This window comes from Lactuca sativa, chromosome 1 (assembly GCF_002870075.4).
Source record: "Lactuca sativa cultivar Salinas chromosome 1, Lsat_Salinas_v11, whole genome shotgun sequence".
Classification (NCBI taxonomy): domain Eukaryota; kingdom Viridiplantae; phylum Streptophyta; class Magnoliopsida; order Asterales; family Asteraceae; genus Lactuca; species Lactuca sativa.
Genome location: NC_056623.2, coordinates 15105033 through 15132803, shown reverse-complemented (window position 1 = coordinate 15132803; position 27771 = coordinate 15105033). Strand labels below are relative to the sequence as shown.

Below are 27771 nucleotides of genomic sequence, written 5' to 3'. Positions count from 1 at the left end.
AGTCAATTTATACTTAGTTTTAAATATTTTTTCTTAAAATGTTAACAGTAAAAAATTGATTAATAAAAGTAAAACCAAAATAAATATATTCAACAACCACATCTAACTTTTACTGATTTATCTTCGATGGTTCTAACTTTAAAAATAAAATTAGAACATCGAAATCATAATGTACAATCGTGAATCTATCATACCATTTCTCATCAACAATGCTATTATTGCTTTTTTTTTTTGGAAAATACTTAGAAAACTTACAGAAAGTCTGTTATAGTTAAAGTACAAGACTATTTTTTTTGCCAATTTTCCTTTTGTAGGGAAAATATGCAGAAAATTCGATGTTACTTTCTAAAGTTGTTTTCATAATTTTCATTTATGGAAAACTGCTAAAAATTCAATTTTTTGAAAGTACCATGCTATTTTCAGCATGTTTTCTAAATGTTTTTTTCTTTAGTTTTCATTTTTTTCCCGGAAATATGCTGGAAAATCAAATTTTTCAAAAGTATTATGTTACTTTATAAATATTTTTTCTATGTTATTATATTTTATTTATTTATTTTTTTTTTTTGTAAATTCATGTTTTTTCTGAAAGATAAGTAGAAAATCCAATTTTCTGCATATTTTCTAAAAATCTTTTGATTAATTTTTTTGGAATATATGCAGAAATCCGATTTTCTAATAGTAAAATGATATTTCATGCTTTTGACCTCAACATCATATCACTCTTCTAAAGTAATTGGAAATTGTTTAAGAAATTTTTTTAGTGTTCTTTAAAACAAATATATATATATATATATATATATATATATATATATATATATATATATATATATATATATATATATATATATATATATATATATATATATATATATATATATATATATATATATAGAAGCCTACATGTTTTTTTCCCATATTCATGTAAGCTTGAAGAAGAAATAGCAGTGCTTGGTTTGTCACCATATATCCTATTATTAATGCTTAGAACTTCACTAATTCCTTTAATGCCCTCATATGATTTTCTTGACTGTTCCAATTTCGTTCATCAGATAAGACCCAACTTCCTAATGAACACAAAGAATTAGAATTCATGAAGTAAGTAAAAATATAAATAAAATGAATACACAAAACAAATATCATAAAAAATAATAAAGTTGTACCTCCAGGTTGTGACTTCAAATCGTATAGTAGGCTCAAGTAACAAATCAACACCAAAGATGCAGCAAGCCCAATAGAATCTATAGAATTAACACCAAAATTAGTTAAAAACTAATAAACTATTAAAGCTGTATAAAAATAGTCCAAATGCTCAAACCATTTAAGTGACAAAAATTAGGTTGAATTCCAAAAATAAACCATTTGTAGTGCTGCAAAGAAAGGCCTACCTGCTCCCTAGAAAACCATAAACCATGCCTCTAAAAAATCAATTAAGTACAAATAAATGGAGAGTAACCCCCTCCCATAGTAAAACAATCAATGTAGTTCTAGAATCGAACCTTTTACTTAATCAAGCACCATATCTAGAGCATCAATCTATTTTCTTTACGACTTAACAGGCCAACAATTTCTTCTTATTTTTATTGTTGCTTGGCCTCGATCCATTGAACACATTTCCTGACCCCTCATCAAAGATAATTGCATCCTAAAGTCATGATTGAATTAAAGAAGCAAAATATAGCTTAAATCATAATCAAGTTCGGTAATAGAGAGAGATATATATCTGCCTTCCCCAAAAAGTTTTTCCTTTAACCTACAAATCCGTAGTTAAAAATCAAACAACAAAAGGAAAAAAAATCAAAATTAATGAAACTTTATAGAAATAGATAGAGAAGTTGGTTGAGAGAAAGTACCAGATCTGTGGTAGTGTGTGTGAGTGGCAGAGAGGAAACATATTTGCAACAAAACCAATGAATCATTTACAATTGCATAGGCACGAGAAAGGGGAAAACAATATAAACAAAGAAAATGCATCAAAATTACCATTTCAATGCCTAAAATTAAGTGGGGCCTGATTTTATGGGATTTGATATAATCCCCCATAAAATCAAAATTTATTACGTAAAATACCATTAGGAAAAAAAAAGAGGAATCAATCCTTAAGCCGGAAAAAAGAGGAATCAAACCTTGATCACTCTCCCTGTGCTTCCCACTCTGATTACATTAGCTCACTATCAAATTTTGAAGCTACTAAACACCTGGTTGTGATATCATGCCAAAAATCAAGAATATTCATAGACACACACAGATACACATGCCCCTGCCACACACACATTCAAACACTGAAACAAAAGAGATACACTTTGTTCTTACTTATATTTGAACGAATAAGGAAAGAGGGTCAAGATTTGTACCTAGGAAATGATAATAACAAAGAAATATGAGAAATAAAAACAACAAAAACATGAAAAATGAAATCTATAATGTAATCACTGGGGCGATGAACCAAGTCAAAACAATAATGACTTGCTAGGGGCGATAATGGGGCATGAAAGGTCTGAGATGAATGAAATTAGCAATAAAATCAAATCAATATAAAATGATTCGATTATAGACTTGTACCATGAGATATATACACAACTTCAAGATTGGTAAAATGAATGTATAATAGATCTATGTTTAGGGTTTTCTTTAGAACATAGTGCATAGAACCAGATTATTGATCATTCTATAATAGAAAAGTGTTACCAAATATGAAGATTAAGTGGTACCTTGGTGAATCCAAGTAAACTGAACACACCAAGAAGAAAAGCAAGTCGATGGCAAAGCAGAACGCAAAAGAGTAACGATGGCGATGTGACTTACCGGAAAAACAATCGATCTAAGATGGAGTCTAATGAAGTAGAATGTGGCAGTGGGGATGGCGAACCCTATCAAACGGATAACGGTGGGGAAGGGGAAAACGAATGGTGACGGCGGAATACGATCACAAGCAATGCCTATGTCTTCATAGAAAAGCAAGAGAAATGAAAATAATATGGAAAGAGTGTTGGTGCCGGAGTTTTTAAAGTGATTATTCTTGAAGAGATTCAATTCAATTTTTGAATCAAATGAGGGGTGAACGGAGAAGATAACGGATTTCAATTTTGACTTTTGACGGATTCAGTTTTTGACCGGATTGTAAAGCATAAATTAATTATAGCACGTGGGGTAACTGGACGATTTCTATTTTTTCATTTTTTTTGAATTGTTGTATGAACGGAAATTAAAGAATGAGATAAGATTTTGCTTTGTTATTTGTACTATAAGCTTAATAGTTTGGACGTCTTAAATTTATTTTTAGAAATAGTAAGGTTTGTATAATAATATAGTAAGATATATGTGTGTGTGTATAAGAGTAAAGTCAGTCTTACCGTTAGTAGGCCTCATTCACGAAGCCGGTCTATAAGGGGGTATAAGGTTACTGCCTATAAAATGGCAGTTTAATGGGTGTCCACTCTCACCCACTGCTTCCTTGACTGGTGGAGGGTCGTTAGCCGAACGGGTAGGACAAGGACTATAATTCTCCCTTCATTAAAAGTATTAATGATAAATACTAAGTAACTAAACCTTTTATAAATACCCAATCTTAGTTACTTAAGAAAATGTGAATAAGGTGCTAATCCATGAAATTACACTTTGCACTTTGTTTAAGTCGGTTAGTGGAGCGTGTGTGGTTAACTGGCACACAAACCTGGACTTAACAAGGTAGGCAAAGGGTAACTTAATATTTATCATAGTATCGGTGGAGCGTCTGTGGTTAACCGGCACATCGATTAAGGGGTAAATATTAAGGGTACCCAGTATATTTGCATGGTTACTTCACACCTTGTTTTGTGATCCTCGGCATCCCAGTCACAAAACCTGAAGGGCACACTCGAGATTGAAACACGCCATTGAAAAGTTCAATGAATCTCAAAGATCTAGGAGTTTCAAAACCAATTAAAACCTAATAATACATTTTGTTTATCTTGGTGGAAATTGGTGAATCGTCATTCACCTACCTTCAAATATTTTATAGCTTGGATTACGGCATCCCTCTTCCAAGTTATAAAAGTATTGTGTTGGGTCCTAGCCTTAATATTTCATATTGGGTGTCATATTTAGGACTTTAAATCAACTATCTTGAATATCTCCCAAAAAGATGTCTGGTTTAGACATTTATGATCTTCCCAAATCTCTTGAAACAAGCTTTCCTAAATGAAGATGATGTCCCATGGAAATCATACTTCTTTCACCTCCTCCAATTATTCTCCTTAACCCACAAGTTCTTGAAAAGTTTAAGGTCACTCAAGCCCTATTGGCAAGCAAATGTCTATGTGTGATCACATCTTGGAGATGTAGTCACATATTGACAAGTCGGGAGAGTTGGGTGTCAAAGTCTTGTGAAAGTTGGTGGTTCAATCACTTTCAAAGTCACATAGTGAGTTCCTTTGGGACTCCTATGAAACAGACTATGACAAGACCCTTAATGATCTTATCTATTTGCTAAGATCAACTTCCTAAAACTTGTAGACATTGACAATAATGACATTGGATATCCAATAAAGCTCTCTCTTTCCAATGGAAAGGGATCGGCCATAGTCAACTCGGTTGACCAAATGGTAAAGAGAGAGGCTAAGTCTGAGATAGTCCCATTATCAAGGGTCCATAGGTAATTAGTGCCAAAGGAAGGGGCATTGGTTGCGAAGCTGCCAAATTTACCTAAGAATGTTAAAGTCAATAAGTTTGGCTCTACTTCTGGTAAAGTCCATTGTCTAACTCTATTAAGTACATGCTTGCGAAGATGGATTTCAATCGCATGGTTCGGTGATCAGAATTTTGGGCTATTACTTAAGAGTTATGATATTTATATTGCTTAGGAATAGATAACAACAAGGTTTTCATATGGATTGTAAGGATAAGTTTTTCCGCAAAGTTTTAAAATAAAAGAAAAAGGTTTTGATTTTATTTATTTTAAGTATCCTTACAATGACATTTGTGAAAAGTTGTTGCTTATAAGATTCCACTGATAACAATATTGGAAAAATGGATTTGATTCTTTTGGCTGTGGTAGTGTCTAATATTACCAAATAAGGAAAGATTCTCATCACCCAAGGTTCAATTGGACCGAAACTTGGAATCATGCAAGTTGTATAGTATGATGAATGAGAACTTTCAGCTTGGAAAATTAAGACTAATTCCTTATGCGAATAAGGAAAGGACTAAGGGATCGAGTACACATTCTTGTGCACTGCTCAAGTCCACCACAAAAGATCAAGAAGACTATTCGTCATGATTTACTTAAGTTCAGTAAATATGGTTATACTTATAAGTTTAAGTATAAGTCTGTAGCATTGGAGAAGTTTCAATGTGAGACAGAACGAATAAGAAGAATCAAAGTATGGCAGAAAGATAAAAGTTTCTCAAGTCTGAAAAGATGGGAGAATACTTTAGTATCATGTTATATGATCATCTTAATGATTTAGAGACCTTATCACAATTCATCCTCTAAGTGCATTCTGATAGTTAAGAAGAGGAGTTATGAATTGTTGAAGTGGTTAAATCAAGAAGATGAGTCATACTTCGTTCCAATACAAGTCTTAGAGTTATACTCTAAAATTGTAACTTGAGTGACATGTCTTAAAGAAGGTTTAAAACACTTGTAAAATGTAAGAGTAAAAGTTTTCTACTCCTGTACATTTGAAATTGGTAAGTTGTGATGTTTTGGATAAAATAAGACCAACTAAGGCCAATTGTGTGAAGTGTTTGTCTTGATTAGAATCGACACTATCTCTTGAATATTTGACAAGAGAGTCTTATATGTCAAGAGGACAGTGGGAGTCTTAATGCTCTTGAAAGTTTCAAGACTTAATCAAGAATAAAACCTAAAGTCCTTCACTAGCACACGATTTGAGGTTTATAACTTATCATGTTGAAATTTTTGTGCCTATTCAAGTTGGCTTTGCATAGGAGTTCTGAGAGTTCTCAATTGGTTGCACAACAACTTGGAAGCAATGGCTGGCCCATGAGCTGCCAGATGGCAAGAATTTAAGATTACACAAGTTTAATCCATATGAGTTTGGATTTGTCACTAACCTTGTCTTGTGATTATGGTTTTGACAAATTCACATGGATAAGAACACATACACTATTAAATCTAAGGGTGATAATGTTTCTCTCCGATTCATGAAAATGATGGTGAGGAAACACTTTCACTAAGTAGATTTTAGCTAGATAGCAATTGTGATATTTGCATTCTCAAAGTCGTTAGTGGAGCGTGTGTGGTTTACCGACACACTAACATGGACTTGTGAGAAGTGGCAAAGGTCTAAACAATTGAGACTATGATTACGGCATTCCTTTTCATAGTTCTAAAATTGTTTAGACACACATGTGAGCTATCTAAGAGAGGTGTATGATTTTGATAAAGTTTTATCAAAACAATCTAGTATCAGAAATCTGAACTTTGGTAAGAAAGTCAATAAAGTATTGATTTCTAGAAGTCCAACTGATTTCTGAGTACATGTCAAAGCTAGTGGGAGCATAACTGTTATGCTAATAATCATCATGTTAGTGGGAGCATGAGAATTATGATAAAAGTTGCAAGTTAGCAATGTTAATTATAGAAAACAAAAGTTTCAATTGGGAAATAGTTGTTTTGCTATAATTAAGGGAGAGGAAATTATACTTCATCTCAAATCTAAAAGCTTAGATTGAGGTTTTAATCGTATTTAGTCAAGGATATATATATATATATATATATATATATATATATATATATATATATATATATATATGTGTGAATTTCATGTTGGAATGGCTCAACATAAGAAAATTATGTATATGGGTCCATTATTTGCGTTCTAAAATTCAATTATGATCACGACATCCCTTTTCGTAATCTGAATTATGAGAACTTGGCAAATAGAAATGGAAATGTTATAGCAAAAGATTGGTTTAGTCTTTATGTGAGACATCATGAATCGTGTCCCATATGCTTCGGATATAGGATCGATTACATGTGCTATATTCATCCTTTCTAAAATTTTCCAAATGCCTGGGGCATTAAGAAGGGAAAAGGTCTAGAATTGGATATGACTAAAACGATTAATCAATTGTTGAGGATAATCTAAGTTTTACCAAAGATTAGGTGCTCAAGGACAGTTGGAAGTATAGTGATAATTCTGGAAGGACCATATTGACATAATCTGTAAGGAGGCAACTCTTGTTCAGAAGTGATAGTCAAAATGAATCTGGAAATGTTTCAAAGTTAGAATTTTCAATCTATGTAAGATTAAGGAAACTTAATGCAAGAAGGGTGTTTCCAAGGAGTTGATCTCCTTTGGAATACTTTGTAATGTTTGTTGTCAAGTCCTTGTGACTTTGTGCATAATCATTACAAGAGGATCAATGCATATAAGTTTAGAATCTAACAGATTTCAGTAAATCGCATGAATTTGGAATTTTTGCATTTGCAGTAAGGATTTGGGACTGTGAAAAGAGGATCATTGGAGTTATGTTCAATTGATCTATTTCACAAAGTAAAGATCATAGACAAACATAGTATTCATACTTGGTGTATGACATGACTAGTGTTTAGAAAACATAGTGTACATGCTTGGAGCATGGGACAACTATTGTTTTAAATTCAAGAATAAAGTTGATAGCTGAAACAGTATACAATGAATAATGTGTAATCATATGATGATTAATAAAAGGTGTTTTATTTATGTTCATAGGTTTTGATACCATATTGGATTCAATTATTCTTGTGTTTCATTTTGCATGTTTTGACTTCCAGAATAAACTAGGTTATTCTTCCGGAATGACTAAGTTATTCAAACCATCCACAGTCGGTCATATGTTGGAAGTAAATATGAATCAAGACTGTCATGGGTTGGCTTGTAGAGGTCTAAGATGTTGGACAAAGGGCTACAACACTCATGAGTGCTCATAAGTTCCGAGTATTGGATTCAACCCGTGCTCAATGGAATCACTTCATGGATTTTATCACGAGTGATCATGAGACAATAATATCTTATATTCTTCAAACCTAGAGATATGAGTTGTTACTATGAGTTGGTTGTACATTGATTGCACGAAAACGCATTCGGTAACTCGATGTTATAAAACGTGCCTTTGTGTATGATTCAACAAGTAGTAGAACAAGCCATATGAGTCCTTTTACCTTTGGGATAAAAGCGATATCTGTGGGCCCCTCGATGATTTGATGATGACAAATGGAAGTGCTCGGCCGGGCCAGGACTGATTTGATTTGTTCAATTAGTCAGTCGTCATAAATCGGAAATCGGGAAACAACAAATGGACAGAGAGAATGATTATAATCCATGTCTCAGTCCATATCATATCTAGAATGGAGGAATATATGATCCTTTATCTAATGGTCAAGTCATTGACAAGGTCAGAGTTCATCTACAAGGTCAGAGTTCGACAGAAGCTTTTGAGAGCTACGATTGCCAGTCGGTTCTTGAAGTCATACGCAATAATAGTTTTAGACTTATACAAGTGGGAGACTGTTGGATTAATGTCTAAGTCCATAACTTTAATTGGTAAGACTTGACCCAACCCAGCATGGTCCATTTGGGTTGCATGGCATCATGCATTTGGATAGACTAAAATGAGAGAAATAACACTTAAGGTTTGTTAATATATTATAAGTTCTAATATATTAATAAGGTTATTAATTAGTATTGATCAAGAATTAATTTGGAATTAATTAAGTGATCAAAAGAAGACTAATTAAATATATGGGTTGATTGTGTAAATCATTCATTCTTATATATGTGGGCTTGTGATCCAAGATTCCTTATGTTAGACTAAGTCCATGGGGTGACCCATGGATACTCCATGTAGGTTAAATCCATGGAGCATAAGGAATGGGTAAAGTCATGAGTTACATGGTGTAACCCTAATAGCCACCATATAAAAGAATCCCATGGCTCAAGAAATCATGCACTATGTGTGAGTGTGAGGGATAAATGATTTCAAGGAGTGTTCAAGTTTCTCTCAAGTTATTCCAAGTGTATTTGGTGTTGTGTGAACCATTTGAGGTGTCACACTTGGGGCACTAGGCACTCAAGCTTCATGAAGACTTTCTACATCAAAGAGGTATGTAATTCTAACTTGATATATTCATATGAATCATGTTATTATGCTAGTTAGGATGAATACCTTGGAAAGTTCATATTTGTATGTATAATAGAGAAAACATAGATCCAAGGTATTTAGGGTTGCATGTACACTTAGGAGTGTTAGAATGTTCAAAACCCAACAGTTACTAGCCAGGTGGGGCCAGCCTGAGTGGCAGAGATGACATGGGCCGAGTTTGTTCGGCGATTTGATTCGGAGTTTGCACCACCTACGAACCAACTACTGATTTGCATGATTATTTGTTCACTTGATTAATGAGTTAATAATTGTGTTGAAATCAAAGGATTAATAGTTGTGACCATGACACTAGTCATATTAGGAATCGGTGAACAATGAATAATTATCCATTGTATCAGTAGTTAGCCATTAATTTAAGAAGTAATTTATCTAAATCAAAGTACCTAAAGAAATTTGTATTCCTGTCAGTTTATCAAGAATTGTTATTAGTTATTCGTTTGAGATTTAATAAACATTTCTTTATTCCTTTCGTGTGTTCTGTAACATATAATCAAATATTTTAAATTAATTCACTACCGTTCCCCTTATGTTCGACATCCTTGCTTATCAAAGCTATACTACACTCGATCGGGTTCACTGCCTGTAAGGTGTGGTTTATATGCAATAAATTAGGACTTATAAATAAAAAACTAGTCATTACAAATTCACATCAATAGAGTAAATCACATGAATGGTCTATGTGGTTTGTAGAAATTTACGTGTTTTGTTCGTAACTTATTTTTTAACTCGGATTGTCCCTACTGTTTACTTTTGTTGTGCATTTGGACACTGACATCCTTAAAAAAAAGACTATTTTGTCCTTAATATTTCTTTTTTTACTTATTTTATTTGTTATATAATTATTTATATTATTAGTTTACTCAAAAAATTGTTTAATAAATGCTTCCCTTACTACCCCCATACCCTCAAAGTTATTACCCATCTAAAACACCAACTCCACCATCAACCTCGTCACCTCCGACCATCTCCATTGGTGACTCCCAGTCATTCACCACCGACGACCACTGCCGTTCCAGCTAATCTCATATGCTCTGCGACAAATTAATCAATAACATCTTGAAATCTAACATCTCGTTCCCGAGTTCAACTTAATGAGATAAAAGAAAGAAAATGAGTGGAAATGAAAAGAAACAAAAATATAAGCACGCATGAGGATCCAAGTTACAAATGAAATGATGCTCTGATTAGATACATTGTAGGAATAAGATACCCAAAACACTAGCTTAACAGGATGAATCCCATTGATGAGATTAGATAGGAGTTTTTTTTTTCAATTGACAAACCTACAAACTCATTAATCGATCCCTTTCTCTGCTTCACCTAGCAGCCAAAAGTGGCAATGGTCATATGGAAATCTCCCCACCCCCTTCATCTTTACCTTCTCCTCTTCCACCATCACCATCGACCACCTATATCAGTGCCGACCACCTGTATCGCCATTGATGAAATCGGAGGCAATTCCGATCATATCAACCACTCAAATATGGTGGTTCTGTTGTCACTTAAGTTGATTCCAACCACTAGGATTTGAAATCATTAATTTCTGGAAACCATCGTCTTCTCTCCCTCGTATGCAGGTGTGAAGGAGGGAAGGAGAGGGATGATGGATACTGTCTGCAAACATTTCGCCCCGTTCACTTGTGATTTTCGTTGATGCAGATGGCATTTTCCGACGATGGTATTTACTAGTGAGATGAGAACAAGAGGGAAGATGACGATGGTTTGTGGAACGAGAGAGAAATGAAGAGGTTTTACTGGTTGCAAGCTAGAATGGGGAAGAAGAAGAGGACCGGTTGCAAGCTAGAGTGAGGAAGAGTTAATGTGGTTGGTGGGAGCCACACATTTAAATATATTTTTAAAATAATTTTATTTAATAAAATATATAATTCTTTATTATTAGGGTAGAATTCTTTATTATTATGAGTAATTTAGACATTTTAACTCCATTAGCGACCAAACGTGTAACAAAAGTAATAATAGGGATGATCCGAGTTAAAAAAAATAAGTTAGGGACCAAATGTGCAAATTTTAACAAACCATAGAGATCTTCTTGCAAGTTATAGAAAGATTTAAACACCAACCAACGAAAGAATGAAGCAATAACAACCTTTGTAGTTCTTTGGGTCCTCTTGGGAGGCTTGGAAGTTGATGAAGAATGTGGAACCTTTGAGACACCAACAAGGACTCAACTTGATGTAGATGTTAGTCCATAAACTCTTAAACCTTTAAGCTTGAAGTTCATAACCAAAGTATGAACTTCAAGAGAGTATAAATGCAAGTAATCTTCAAGTGTTCTTAACAAAATAAGAGAGAATGAGGGAGAAGAAGCAAGTTTTGGATTCTGCATAAAAAAGGAATGAATCTTTAGCCAAAATGCAAGCCCCTTATTTGTATGCATAAAGTGAAAGTATTAACCATTAGGTCTTAACACTTTAAGCACATATGTCCCCAAAAGCAAACTTGTCTCCCATGATTTTAAGACATGCCATACTTTTCTTTAAGATAATAAAAAGCCCATAACATGTTTCCTAGAAGCATGTTTTGGATTATATATATATATATATATATATATATATATATATATATATATATATATATAAAGTCAAACTTTTATAAAAAACTCACAAGCCTTTTATAAGTTATAATGCTTTTTGGCTAAAAGAAAAAAAGGCTTTCTAGTCCAAATGTAATGCCCCGATTCCCAGGTATTGATTTTTGATATAAGAATTTTCTTAATTTCAAGGTCGACTCGACGAGTTGGTTGCCTGACTCGTCGAGTAGCAACGGGTTGGTCCACATGTTTAAGTGACCTACTCGCCGAGTCCAAGGATGGACTCGACGAGTAGGAGCTGGAGGATGAAACCCTAATTTATGGGGTTTTGCACCCTATTTAAAGGATCATTGGCCTCCCCAGCCTCCCCTTCACAGCCTCTTAAGACCCCATAGCCCTAACTCGTGTGAGTGTGCTCCATTTGTGTTTCTTAAGCTTTGAAGAAGGAATTTTGGTGAGACAAGCTTGGGGAACCTACAACTAGAAGCAATGAACACATGGGAATAAGAGATCTACCTTAGTTGACATCCTTTGGAAGGTATTAAGCTGTTAGCTTGGCATCATTTCATTCTAGATCTCTTTTGGGTGGATTTTAGGAAGCTTTTCTTGTGTTTGAGCTAAGATCTGAAGTTGCAACTTCTGATCTGAACTCCCTTGGATCTCTAGGTTCATAAAGTTGTCAGCTTTGGCAAGTATGAACCTCCCCTCAAGTGTAAGACTTCTTTGCAAGCTTAGTTTTGTCATTTTGAGACTTTAGAGCTTTGCATGCATGTAAAGTTTGCAACTTTACGTGATAAGCATGCATTGGGAAGCTGGATCTACAATATAGAGCATTTGCATGGCTTAAAAAGCATCTGTCTGGATGAAGGACTGAAGGGACTCGACGGGTTGCATGGTCAACTCGGCGAGTTCGATGAAGATTGTCGTGGGCTCGCCGAGTTAGATGAGTGACTCGGCGAGTCGGCTAGGGTTTTCCCAGCCTTTGGCATGTATGAACTTGGCAAGTTGCAAGGGAAACTCGATGAGTTAGCCAAGGAGTTTACAGACGCAAACCTTAGGAACTTCACGAGTCACTCTAGTGACTCAACAAGTTATGCAAGGAACTCGGCGAGTAGCTGAGGGTACTCGACGAGTTGAGGACAACATGGACTGATGACCTTGACAGTTGACTTTGACTTTGACCAAGGGTTGACCGATTGACTTCTGGAGACATTTTGGGAGATTGGAAATTTACAACATGGTTCTATGGTGATTATAGGTTGTGGAGTTTGTGCTGGTGATTCGAGAGTTTGAGCTTATCCTTCGAGTCGGCAGTTGCGAGGTGAGTTATCCTTGTTGGATAAGGTGTCTAAGTCCATAACTATTTCTGGTATGTACTTGACCTGGTTTGGAATGGTCCATTTGGGTTGCATGGCATCATGCATTTGGATAGACTAAAATGAGAGAAATAACACTTATGGTTTATTAATATATTATAAGTTCTAATACATTAATAATATTATTTAATTAGTATTAATCAAGAATTAATTTAGAATTAATTAAGTGATCAAAAGGTGACTAATTAAATATATGGGTTGATTGTGTAAATCACTCATACTTGTATAGTGGGCTTAATGCTCCATGGATTATCAAGTTGGGCTAAGGCTCATAGGATGCTCCATGGATGCTCCATGGTCTTTATAGGATCCATGGAAATGAAAGGTCATGACAATTAGGGTTTACATGGTGTAACCCTAATTGTAACACACTATATAAGGATGCTTATGCTCATAAAATTCAGCCACTTGAAAGAATAAAGAGGGCTAGCCAATTTTTCTAAGTGTGACATTTCTCTCAAAGTTTATTCCAAGTCCATTTGGTGTTGTGTGAGACATTTGAGGCATCACACTAGGGGTGCTAGGCTCACAAGGTTTTCAAGGAATCCAAATCACTACAAGGTATGTATTTCTAGCTATCTTTTATGTTTAAAGTTCCCATGTACGCAGATAGGATTAAGAACCTTGGAAATCAAATTTTGCATGTATTTTAGACAAACATAGATCCAAGGTTTCTAGGGTTGCATGTACACCTTAAGAGTGTTAGAATGCTCAAAACCCTACAGTGGTATCAGAGCCTAGGCTTGTTCGTTTGATACTTGATGCAAAATAGTGAAAAAAGTCGAATTTCTTGCTGTCTGCACAGGGGACTCGCCGAGTCCAAGTGAATATTCAACCAACTCGACGAGTTGGTTCTTGCACTCGACGAGTTGGCCATGCAGAGTGCAGATTTTCGATTTTTGCTGCTGGAAATGGACTAGAAACATTACCCTAAACTGTTTTGGTGTTTTAAAACTTGTTTTAGATGGTGTAATGGTTGTTCTAATCCATTTACAATGGCTAATATCAAAATTCCATGTTTACATGTGTTCATATGTTCTTGAAATTTTGATATGAATATTCATGTTCTTATGAGTTCTTGATAGATCATAAGAATTAGTTGTTTAATGCTTAATTCATGATCTTTATGTGTTTTAATGGAGTCCATAACTTGTCCTCAAGTTATTGATAACCAAAAGTCACTTTGTATTAAATCCATTAAAAGAACACATAAGTTACAAAAATGAAGAGTCTTCATTTTTAATAACTCATAAGTTATGAATTGAAAGGTTTTGTAAAGTTAGAAAACTTGCGCTCAAGTTTTGGAACATGTAAAGTCATCTAGTAAACTTTAGTTCCAATCCCTAGAATTTTAAAAGTTAAAATTCAACCTTTATACTTTCTAATATTATAAGTTAATATATATATATATATATATATATATATATATATATATATATATATATATATATATATATATATATATATATATATATGTAAGAACAAAAAGTCGTTTTACCGTTAGTAGGCCGCATTCACGAAGCCGGTCTATAAGGGGGGGGGGTATAAGGTTGTTGCCTATAAAATGGTAGCTTAATGGGTGTCCACTCTCACCCACCGCTTCCTTGACTGGTGGATAGTCGTTAGCCGAACGGGTAGGAAAATGACTTAAAATTATCATTAAAAGTATAATGATTATTATAAAGTAAATAAAAGTTTTTATAAATTCCCAATCTTAGTTACTTTAGGAAAATGTGAATAAGGTGCTAACCCATGAAATTACACTTTGCACTTTGATTAAGTCATTAGCGGAGCGTGTGTGGTTAACCGGCACACTAACTTGGACTTAACAAGGTAGGAAAAGGGTGACTTAAGGTTTTTCATAGGTCGATGGAGCATGTGTGGTTAACCGACACATTGATTAAGTGAAAAACATTAAGGGCACCTAGTAATTTGCATGGTTACTTCACACCTTGTTTTGTGATCCTCGGTATCCCAGTCACAAAACATGAAGGGCACACTCAAGATTGAAACACGTCATTGAAAAGTTCAATGTATCTAAAAAAGAATCTAGGAGTTTCTAAAACCAATTAAAAACCTAATAATTTATATTTCGTTTTTCACGGTGGAAATTGTTGAATCGTCATTCACCTACCTTTCAAATATGTTATAGCTTAGATTATGACATCCCTCTTCTAAGTTATAATATATTGTGATTGGATCCTAACCTTAATATTACATTTGGGTGTTTTATTAAGGACTATCTTTATATCTAATCTAAACTTGTTTTCTTCTTTTCAGATGTCTTCCAACTATACTGCTTCTGGCTCAAACCCTACTGGCTCCTTCTCTCTCATGAACCTTTGTGGGAGAGTCATCTTTTATGGTTCCAACTTTATGGATTGGATCCGAAACATCAGTATGATCACACGCTACGAGGACAAGGAATATATCCTCGATAAGGAGCTAAAGGAAATTGATGAGTCAACTGCTACTCCTGAGGAGATTGCTGAATTCCGGACTCATGAGAAAGATGCCATGAAAGTGGCTTGTATCATGGCCATAATGACAGTCGAGCTCCAAAAGTCCTATGAGGACTATTACCCTTTTGAGATGCACCAGGACTTGATGGACCGCTACCATCAAAGTGCTTGCCAAGAGAGGTATGACATCATCTGCTGCTTGATAACAAGCCGAATTAAGGATGATGAACCCATCACCGGCCACATGCAGAAAATGCAAAGTTATGTGGACCGGTTGCTGAAGCTAAATGTGAACTTCCCTGAGGAGTTGGCAATAGATATCATTTTGCACTCCTTACCCTCGTGTTATGATCAATTCCGCATGACATACCACGTGAACAAGGAGGAAGTTACCCTCAACAAGCGTCAAGGACTCCTTAAGACCACTGAAACAAGTCTTAAAGGTAAGTCGGTTGTTACCACTCCTACTCCTACAGTCCTACTCCAAACTCCGCCCCTGTCCTGGCAATCGGGAAAGGTAGAGGGAAAAAAAGGAAGAACCCTTCAAAGGGTACCAAGGGTAATACCCTTGAAGTTTCCTCTTCAAGTGGAACCAAGAAAGGTTTCATCACTCCTTCTGACCCAAAAGAGGCTGAATGCTTCTATTGCCATGAAAAGTCACACTGGAAGCGGAATTGCCCAAAGTACCAGCAAGATATTAAGGATGAGAAAGTAAAACCCACCCATGCAGGTATTTACACAATATTGTGTAATAACTCACCCTATTCTAACTCTTGGGTCCTTGATACAAGTTGTAGAATTAACGTATGTTCTGATTTGCAGGGACTAAGAAGAAGTGAGAATGTGGAGCATGGAAATATAAACTTGATCATGGGGAATAGGAAAAGCTTCACCTGTCACCAAGATTAGAGTTTATTCTTTGTTGCTAAGTAGTGGGTTTACATTAGATTTGAATAAATGTTGTTACTCACCTGAAATGGCAAGAAGTATTATTTCCTTTCATGCTTTGTACAAAAAAAGGCTTTACCTTTTCCTTTGATAATGAAATTGGTGGAACAAATGCTTTCTTTAATAATGTTCTTTATTTTAAAGCATTACCTTGTGATGGTGTGTATGAAGTTGTGTTTGTTGTAGATAACCTAGGGAATAATGTGTTGTGTATTGATTTTTCTAATGTTGTCTAGGATAAAACATCATTATGTCGTTCTCGTCTTGGACATGTAAGCAAGAAACGCATAGGCCAACTCCAAAAGGATGGAGTCTTGGAGTCATTTTACCTAAAGTCAGATGATAGTTGTGAGTCATGCTTACTTAAAAAAAATAACAAAGTCATCCTTTACTGGTTCTTGTGTAAGGGGTGAAGGTTTGTTGGATCTAGTGCACACAGATGTGTATGGACCCTTCAAAACTGTCATAAGGGATTCTAATCGTTATTATGTGACTTTTACAGATGATTATAGTAGATATGGATATGTCTACTTAATCAAGCATAAGTCAGAGACTTTTGAAAGGTTTAAAGAGTTTAAACAATAAGTCGAGAAGCAATTAGGCAGGAACATTAAGATGCTTCAATCCGATCGTGGTGGTGAGTATCTTAGTACAGAGTTCCTTGACTATCTTAAGGAATGTAGGATTGTCTCACAATTGGCACCTCCTAGGACACCACAGTTGAATGGTGTGGCTGAGAGGCGTAATCGAACCTTATTGGATATGGTTCGTTCCATGATGAGTCGAGCTTCGCTACCAATCTCATTATGGGGGTATGCCTTAGAGACTGCCTCCCATATCCTTAATCTAGTCCCAACAAAGAAGGTTGCCAAAACACCTCACGAGATGTGGACTGGAAAAGTTCCTAGTCTAGCCCACATCAAGATTTGGGGTTGCGAGGCTTTCGTGATGCGTGAGACTCACGGTAAGCTCGAACCTCGAAATGAGAGGTATATTTTCATCGGCTACCCAAATAAATCCTTTGGTTACCTCTTCTACAGACCCAATGAGAATGTGGTCTTTGTAGCAAGGAGGGGTGTCTTGAGAGAGAGAGAGAGAGAGAGAGAGAGAGAGAGAGAGAGAGTTCATAAGCCAAGGAAACAGTGGGAGGCAAATTGACCTTGAAGAAATTCAAGAGTCAAGCGATGAAGGAACCTCAAACCCTAGTAGTCAACCTAAGGAGGAAACTCCTGTTGATCCAATTAACGAGTCGGTACCTCAAAGGCATTCCATAAGGGTTAGGAATGCACCTGAGCACTATTATGATTTCCATGTTAGTGTGGAAGGTGAGGCACTTATAAGTGATGAGACACCAGTAAGTCTAGATGAACCTAACACCTATGCCGAAGCCATGGCAGGCCCCGAGTCTGCTAAATGTCAAGAGGCAATGGACAACGAGATACAATCCATGTATGACAATCAAGTTTGGAACTTGGTTTACAATGTACCAGGCCGTAAGACAGTTGGGTGCAAATAGATCTTCAAGAAGAAGACCGATATGGATGGTAATGTACACACATATAAGGCGCTACTAGTTACAAAGGGATTTTCTCAAACTCCGGGAGTTGATTATGATGAGACCTTTTCACCAGTAGCAAAGATTAAGTCTATTAGGTTCCTGTTAGCCATTACTGCGTTTCATGATTATGAAATATGGCAAATGGATGTCAAACCCGCTTTCCTTAATGAAAGTTTGGCTGAAGATGCTTACATGTGTCAGCAAGTGGGTTTTGTCAGTATAGAATACCCTAATAGAGTGTGTAAGCTTGAGAAATCTATCTATGGATTGAAACAAGCACCTCGCAGATGGAATCTTTGTTTCAATGAGAAAGTCAAAGAGTTTGGCTTTTCGAGGAGTGAAGATGAATCTTGTGTATATGTCAAGGCTAGTGGGAGTATAGTTAGCTTTTTGGTACTATATGTGGATGACATACTACTCATAGGAAATGACATCCCAACCTTGCAGGAAGCGAAGTCATGGCTTGGGAAGTGTTTCGCTATGAAAGACCTAGGAGAAGCTACCTATATTCTAGGGATAAGGATTTTGAGAGACCAGAGTAAAAGACTAATTGGACTTAGTCAGAGTACTTACTTGGATAAGGTGCTGAAGAGGTTCAGCATGCAAGATTCCAATAAAGGAGAATTACCTATCCAGAGAAATGCCAGATTGAGTAAGACTCAGAGCCCGGGTATCGAGGCTGAGATAGCAAAAATAAGTCGAGTACCTTATGCTTCTGCTGTAGGCTTGATCATGTATGCTATGACTTGTACTCGTCCTGATGTGGCCTTTGCCTTGAGCATGGTTTGCAGATATCAGGGGAACCTGGGCAAGGCTCATTGGACTGTGGTAAAGAATATTCTCAAGTACCTTCGGAGGACTAAGGACTGGGTCCTTACCCTCGGTGGGAGTGATAACTTAAGAGTTGTAGGGTATATTGATGCTAGCTTCCAGACTGATAGGGATAATTTCCGCTCTTAGTCGGGATGGGTCTTTACCTTAAACGGAGGAGAAATTACTTGGAAAAGTTCCAAGCAGGAGACAATGGCTGATTCAACTTGCGAATCAGAGTATATAGCAGCAAGCGAGGCAGCAAAGGAGGCGATATGGCTGAAGAACGTCATTGGAGACCTTGGAGTAGTACCAACTATAAATGAGCCTATGGAAATTTTCTATGATAGTGAAAGTGCAGTTGCCTTAGCAAGATAACCAAGGGATCATGGGAGATCAGACACATCGACAGAAAATACCATTTCATCAGACATTGAATAGAAGAAGGACTCCTCGTGGCAAAGAGGGTATCATCGGATGAGAACCCAGCAGATCCCCTTACGAAGGGACTGGGTAGGGTTAAGCATATCCAGTATGCGAGGCGCATAGGGCTAAAGGATGATATTAGTTTTAGTAGTTAGATAGGTCAGAAATTTGTAAATTGCAATTGACATTTGATGATGAATAAAAGTTGTGTTTATTTATGAGTAAAGTGTTGCTATCTTTTGTCAATCGTTTACTATAATTTCTTTTGTATGTTTTGACTTCCAGAATATTTATGTTGTGTATTACATATTATTCAAATTCTCCACATTCGGCCATATGACGAAAGTAGATATGAATCAAGACTGTCATGGGGTTGGCTTATAGCAAAGTGGTGCTACAACACTTCATGAGTACTCATAAGTTCTAGGTATTGGACTCAACCCACGCTCACTGCCATCACTTCATGGAATTTATCTTGAGTGATCGCGAGATGGTAATATCATATAAGTCTTCAAACCTAGAGATATGAGTTGTTGCCTATGAGTTGGTTATACATTGATCGTACGAAACCGCATTGATAACTCAATGCTATAAAACGTGCTTTTGTGTATGATTCAACAAGTAGTAGAGCAAGCATATGAGTCGAAGTTTATCTGTTCTTTCTTGGATTAGAAGTGATATCTAGGCCCCTCGATGATTTTGTTTTGACCTATGTACCGGGCCCGGTCAGAACTAAATTGATGTATTCGATTAAGTTCTTTGTCAAATAAATCAAAAATCGGGAAATAAACTGCTGGACAAAAAGTATGACATTGTTCCATGCATTTTTCCGACTTATATCTAGAACAGAGGATTATATGATCACTTATCTTAAATGGTGTATCATTATCATCTCAGTTCCGAGAGACCTTGAAAGAGCTATGATTGCTGATCAGTTCCTAAAGTCATACTTGCAGTTGTAGTTATTAGACTTATCCAAGTGGGAGACTGTTGGATAAGGTTTCTAAGTCCATAATTATTTTTGGTATGTACTTGACCCGGTTTGGCATGGTCCATTTGGGTTGCATGGCATCATGCATTTGGATAGACTAAAATGAGAGAAATAACACTTATGGTTCATTAATATATTATAAGTTCTAATATATTAATAATATTATTTAATCAGTATTGATCAAGAATTAATTTAGAATTAATTAAGTGATCAAAAGGTGACTAATTAAATATATGGGTTGATTGTGTAAATCACTCATACTTGTATAGTGGGCTTAATGCTCCATGGATTATCAAGTTGGGCTAAGGTTCATTGGATGCTCCATGGTGTTTATAGGATCCATGGGTCATGGAAATGAAAGGTCATGACAATTAGGTTTTACATGGTGTAACCCTAATTGTAACACACTATATAAGGATGCTTATGCTCACCAAAATTGGCCACCAGAAAGAATAGAGAGGGCTACTCGATTTTTCTAAGTGTGACATTTCTCTCAAGGTTTATTCTAAGTGCATTTGGTGTTGTGTGAGACATTTGAGGCATCACACTTAGGGTTCTAGGCTTACAAGGTTTTCAAGGAATCCAAATCACTATAAGGTATGTATTTCTAGCTATCTTTTATGTTTAAAGTTCCCAAGTATGCTAGATAGGATTAAGAACCTTGGAAATCAAATTTTGCATGTATTTTAGACAAACATAGATCCAAGGTTTCTAGGGTTGTATGTACACCTTAGGAGTGTTAAAATGCTCAAAAACATACAATCCTCACTGTACTCTAGGGTCTAAGGCACCAAGGTCGGCCCTTTTCGGATTGTTATCCTGATATGTTATATGTTGTTATGATCTGTTAGATTGGTATCCTAATAGATACGATGATATATGTTGTTATGATATGTTAGATAGGATGATATATGTTGTTATGATCCGTCAAATCAGTGTCCTGGTAGATGGGATGTTATATGTTGTTATGATCAGTTAGATCAGTATCCTGGTAGATAGGATGTTATATGTTGCTATGATCCGTTAGATCAGTATCCTGGTAGATAGGATGTTGTTATGCTGTTATGATCCGTTAGATCGGTTTGTCTTTCCATAGACTGTTATGTAATTACCTATTATATGTGTACATGATTGATTGGTAGTTGAGGGTATTCTATCCCGAGGATGATAGGACCCTAGTATATTGTCTTTTAGTCTATTATATGATTATCTGATATAGGTGCACACGTTTGATAGCATTTTGACATTCCAACCTGATGGTTGAGGGCCTGGGGTATTCCAAATAAAATTTTTAATCTACTTATTAGTTTCTATTTGTATTCAAGATACAATTTAATAGTGATTGAAGTATTATCCAAAAATATTAAAGAATGATATTTCTACCGATCAGAAAGTAAATCATACCAAGTAAGATTTAATTCATCATTCATTATCATTAAGGCCTTAGATGGTTCTTACCGGTTTGTATCTCAACTTTTGAAACCTTCAACAAAGATTTTACAATTACGCTTTACCACGTAAACTATAATTAAAACTACTATAGTTGTTAATAAAATTGATTTAGTATCTCGTACTTAATCTTAGACATTCATTAGAAAGGAAGTCATACACCAAAGTGTATAGTTCATTCATTTTTTTCTATACACTTTATTAAAAATATCATTAAGAATCCTTTACATATAAATAATTTTCACATATATCAAATAAACTACATTATTTGTCTCCAAAAATCCATTTCTTGAAGTTGGAATATATGAATACCATTTATATCATAAAGATAATAATGTCAAAGATGAGTTTGATTTAAAACAAGTTTAAGTCAAAAGTGTTTGCATATAGAACTTAATTTTATTTATGAAATGCTGATATGTACTTCGCAACTCTATTAAGAGATCTAGTCTCATAAATAGAAATTAATCATCTCAAAATATGAATATTATCGTTATGGAAAACGATTAAGTAAATGATCAAACATTTGAATAAAATATATGAGACAAAAGTTTAAACATGATAAATTAAAAAATACGTTGTTCCAAAACAAATATTGTTTTACGTTACAAGTATTTTATGTTCTAAGCATAAATAATAGACTAAACTCCGAGAGTGTAGTTCCAACTTGATTGTGCTCAGCTGTACCCTTCAGTAAATATTTGTAAGCCATTTACAAATATTAGATTAACATTTAAGTACCAAGTACCTAAGTGTTATATGAAAAGTATAAGTTATATCTAGCAGATACAAGAAGTACTAGTCTCTTCCTTTCTTTCCAAATAAGAGGAGTAGATCCTCTCCCAGTGTCCATTTTCTCCACAAAAGAAACAAGATCCATCTATGTGGGCTTTATTAGATTTCTTGGGCTTTAAAGGTGTTCAATCCATAAAACATGGACATCTTAGATCACACTAGGTGACTCTTTTAGCCTTGCATTATTCCAGTGTTTAAACTAGCTTTAAATAAAATATCACTGTATTTATTATATCATTTCTTGACCTTTTATATCATAAGATATATGTTTTATTATCCAAGACTTCCTAGAAGTCATGAATAACTATTTCTAGATTGATGTTAGAAGCATCTTTAGTATCACGGTGATGCCTTTACTAGGTATCATTTTCAGGTTTATTTCTCAAAACAAATTGTTTAGGATTAGGACCTTTAAGTGTATATAATATCATATCTCTCACGAGATTGTCTCTTAAGACACGAACACATTCATTGAAGTTGAATCTATTGAATGTTATTGTTTCATTTAGTCATTAAAGAAAATGACAATTCATGATAATGAGAATGAATTATTTAACTACATAATTTTAAGACATGAATCCATTCATTAGTATTTTCAATATTTAATCATCAATAATTAATACTCTTTTAGTTTCTAAAAATATTAATTATCAAAGCCTAGGATCCAAGTTGCAAAACAAATAAATGGTTAGATATCCTTTATCCCATCCATCTGAATTCAACCCAATAGATATCGATTATCAATTATATCTTGTTATATAATTCCTAGATTTATGGGACCGCTAATAAGAAATTTAATTAGACATGTTTGATTCCATCTATGCCTCGGAACTCTCTTGCATCACAAAAGATTTCCGATAAAATCGTCCAATTTGAAAAAGTTGTGTAATCGGTCTATAACTTGGTTACATAAATCGCAAAGACACCCAGCCATCAAAAGACAACACTAAGTGGTTAGATATCATTTATCCCACTAGTGCATACAAGAGATGTGCTAAGTGTTCTTCAAAATGATTGTATAAATTTGAGGTTTGTAAAAAGGGTTTTTATATGTTTTATAATTCTAGTTTAAAAACATATGATATCATGGTTATTACATGCATATAATAAACCATGGTATCAATTTTTAAAAGTAAATCACTTTTAAAGGTTCTATATAAAAAGTTAGTTTTTATATAATTTGATGCAATTCAATTTTAATAACTGGTATTAATTTTTAGTGCATTTGAACCTTATATATCTTTAATAAAACTTCATTTTGTTTACTTATATATTTGGAGTTTGTATAAGTTATAAAAATCACTATTTTAAAACTTATAATGGAGTATTTCAAAATTTGCCGTTATTAACAATTTTCTAAAACCGGGTTTCATTTTAAAATAATAACTTGTTACATCTTATGTCTAATTTTAAAAACTCAAACTCTATGTGATGTTTATTTTGTCCAAAATTATTTTAGCATGTGAAAAGTTAATTTATCAATCACACGTAATAATTGCATAAAATAAACAACATAAACATGCATAAAAAGATATGTGCATAAATATAACCAACTAATGACATTTTTGTGAGCCAACATAAAAGACGTCAAGTCCATTCGTAAAGGGACATCTAAGGGGAGCAAAAATCTTCTTGTAATGTTGTTGAGGAAGCTCCCACTTGTGTAAACACCCATTTCTTGCAAAAGATTGGAAAAACTTCTTGAATGCCAAATTTCAGCAATTGTCGCTAAAAGTCCAATAGCCCTTTGTGAACATCATTAGTGACACTTTTCAGAAAATGTCACTGAAAATCCTGCACATCTTTTAGACTCGAAAATTGCTCTTTTGTTTTCAAAAAAAGGTTCCAACTTCATTTCTTGTTACATTTTTGTACAAATAAATTATTTCTAAAAACTAATCTATTACTTTACAAAAATAAAGAAGAAAACTAATCTATTTAATTTATTACATACCATATGAATAAATAAATTATTACAACCAATTTTATAAAACAACCAACACAACAACACGACAAACACAATGGTCTTTAGCTAGTTTATGCACATCATATACATCAACATACACATAAAACAACCTTTGTTTTTCTAATACAACTTTAAATGACGAAAGATGCATGAAACTTTTGTCACATAAGATAACAAATATAAAGTTGTCATAGAAAATATGTATGAACTTCTTTTTATACAAAACAAGTTATCCTTATTATCCAAAAACTATGATTTCCAAAAATCAAAAAAATCTAACCAAACTTACGAGGTGGCTCGGATACCAATTGTTGAGTTTTAATTCAAAAATATTTTCATAAACTAAAAAAATATGGCAACGGAAGACTTTAATTTTTGAAATAACATAAACATTTTATACACACCAAGGATCTTCTTGCAAGTTATACAAAGAATTAAACACCAACCAAAGAAAGGATGAAGAACAACAACTTTTGTAGTTCTTTGGGTCCTCTTGGGAGGCTTGAATGTTGATGAAGAATGTGGAACCTTTGAGACACCAACAATGACTCAACTTGATGTAGATGCTAGTCAATAAACTCTTAAACCCTTAAGCTTGAAGTTCATAACCAAAGTATGAACTTCAAGAGAGTATAAATGCAAGTAATCTTCAATTGTTCTTAACAAAACAAGAGATAATGAGAGAGAAGGAACAAGTTTCGAATTTTGCATAAAAAAGGAATGAATCTTTAGCCAAAATGCAAGCCCCTTATTTATATGCATAAAGTGAAAGTATTAACCATTAGGTCTTAACACTTTAAGCACATATGTCCATAAAAGTAGACTTGTCTCTCCATTCTTTTAAGACATACCATACTTTTCTTTAAAATAATCAAAATCCCATAACATGCTTCCTAGAAGCATGTTTCAGATTTTTTATATATATAAAAGAAGTCAAACTTAAAAAAAAAACTCACAAGCATTTTATATGTTATAAAGTTTGATTTTTGGCTAAAAGACAAAAGTCTTTCTAGTCCAAAATAACGTACATGACTTATAAATCATACGGTATGATATATTATGTTACTTGCTAATGAAAATTATTATTTCCATGAAAAAAATAATTTCCAATTCAATTATAAGAGTTTTATTGAATATTTATTAAAATAAATTTCTAATAAATAATCAATTATATCAAGTTGTTGTTAGTGTGACCCATTAGTATCATATGTTAATTAGCAATATCACTTTAATATGACTCTTGAGCATACTAGACCTTTCAATAATGTATCTTTTTCTATATATAAATAAGAAGCGTATTCGACTACAATAAAGTCAGCATCATCAAATAATTCTTTATATCGTCTATACTCGATGTTACATGCTAGATGTTTGTAAATGCCTAAATGTGAATTTGATGTTCAAATTCTTGAAGAACACAAAAGAATTCTGACTTGGTTATTGGTGTTACTAAAATTTGGTTTATTATTGTCATATAAAAACATTTTTACATAACTTAATTATTACATAATTCGATTTCATGACAGTTATTCTCATAGAATGCGTGAATGTTAGATTAAGGTGTTGGGATGGAGATGAACAATTGTCAATGGTTACCGATATTCCAAAAAAATACACTATTCAACATCATATTCTGACAAAATAATCTATAATAGAATGTTAAGAGTATATGTAATAATATATTTTGCTAGAATAATATACATATTATATTTATTTGTTATTAGTAAGTGTTACATTATCATATAATAGTATATAAAGTTTTTTATTTTTTAAGAATGTGAAGAAAAAATTTAACGTGTATCTAAAAATTTGTTATTCTTTAAAAGTTCATTCAATCAAAATATATATTCTTATAGAATAACAATCTGATAGAATATTATCACATAACTATCATTCTAACAAAATAATATTCTTACAGAATAAAAATCGGTTTTGATTACAAATTATGTTAGAATTAAAATTAAATTAATTAAGATAATCAACTTTTTAAATAAAAAAGAATTAATTATTTCCTAAAATATGGAATTTCCTTTTATAAATTTATCTTTATTGTCTAAAATACACTTATAATAAAATTAGATGGTGATTTTCAATTATCTTTAATTCAATAATATTTATTAACCACTTTCTTAAAATAACTAAAATGATTGGTCCACAATCAAACTTACATCCACACAATAGATAGTTAGAACACAATAACCTAACCTTATATATATATATATATATATATATATATATATATATATATATATATATATATATATATATATATATATACAAGTAGGTTCATATGGAAACATAAATACTTTGCGAAAATACGAAAATAGATTTTATCTGATAAAAATCAAACACATGTACTTTAGAAATTAAACGTTCAGGATTAGGAGATGGTATATTTTCAGTATGGCGGCTATTAAAGGTTTAGGATTAGGAGCTAGCTGCAGTGGGAGAGCATGTTTGAGTGCAGAGGAGATTCGTGGGATCATTGCTGCAGGAGTGGCCGAAGTGATAGGGGAGGCGACTCTGGAGTTGTTTGGGATGGTCAAGACCGCCATGATTGAGGTATTCAATGATCGTTATGCTACACTTTTTGAGGTTGCTGTTGCTACAGCTACCGTGGTTGTTGCTGCCATAGGGGTTCAAGGGGAGAGAGATTTCCGGTACCATGACTTCAACAATACGAAGCCCCCAGAGTTTGATGGGGTCAAGGACTCGATTGTGGTGATGAGATGGTTGTATGATGTGGAGGTTTTTTTCTTCACATGTTCTTTTTCGGATGACCAGAAGGTCAAGTGTTCCCTGAACCTTCTCAGTTTGAGGAAGAAGGATTGGTGGAGATTGGTTACTAGTTGTTACACTCTTGAGCAGAGGGATGTGGTGACTTGGGAGCAGTTCTTGGAGATGTTCTGTATGAGATATGTTCCCTTGGTAGAGAGGGAGAAACTGGCCCAATTGTACCTGGATATGATACAAACGACCGAGTCGGTGACGAAGATCACCAAGATGTTCACTAAGAGGACTTTGTTTTGTGCTGAGCTTGCTGCTTCAGAGCAAGCTCAAATGACTCAGTATTTGAGCATGCTCAAGACGGATATTTGGTAGTTTGTATTTATCCAATGATATAGTACCCTCGTTGAGCTTCAGAATATCATGAGGATATAAGATATTGAGATAGAGACCCATGCGAGGGAGCAGTGTTAGGCTTTGGTTCAATCACATCCTGTAACAAAACAATTCAAGTCCGCCAATCGGAGTTCGGGAGCAGCTAAGGGGAGGTGCATATCTTTTGTAT

General features: G+C 34.2%; 1 long non-coding RNA gene across 5 annotated transcripts; it reads right to left on the bottom strand.

Moving 5' to 3' along the window:
* Positions 1–870: 870 nt before the first annotated feature.
* Positions 871–3082, bottom strand: LOC111916770 (uncharacterized). Of its 5 annotated transcripts, none has more exons than XR_008230470.1 (5): positions 2124–3082; positions 1497–1750; positions 1316–1392; positions 1161–1238; positions 871–1064 (listed from the first exon to the last, which is right to left on the bottom strand). It is a non-coding gene; the product is annotated as an uncharacterized LOC111916770 (long non-coding RNA). The 5 variants fall into 5 exon arrangements; XR_008230466.1 differs by having other exon boundaries at positions 1497–2351; positions 2803–3082; XR_008230469.1 differs by having other exon boundaries at positions 872–1064; positions 1497–1642.
* Positions 3083–27771: the final 24689 nt, after the last annotated feature.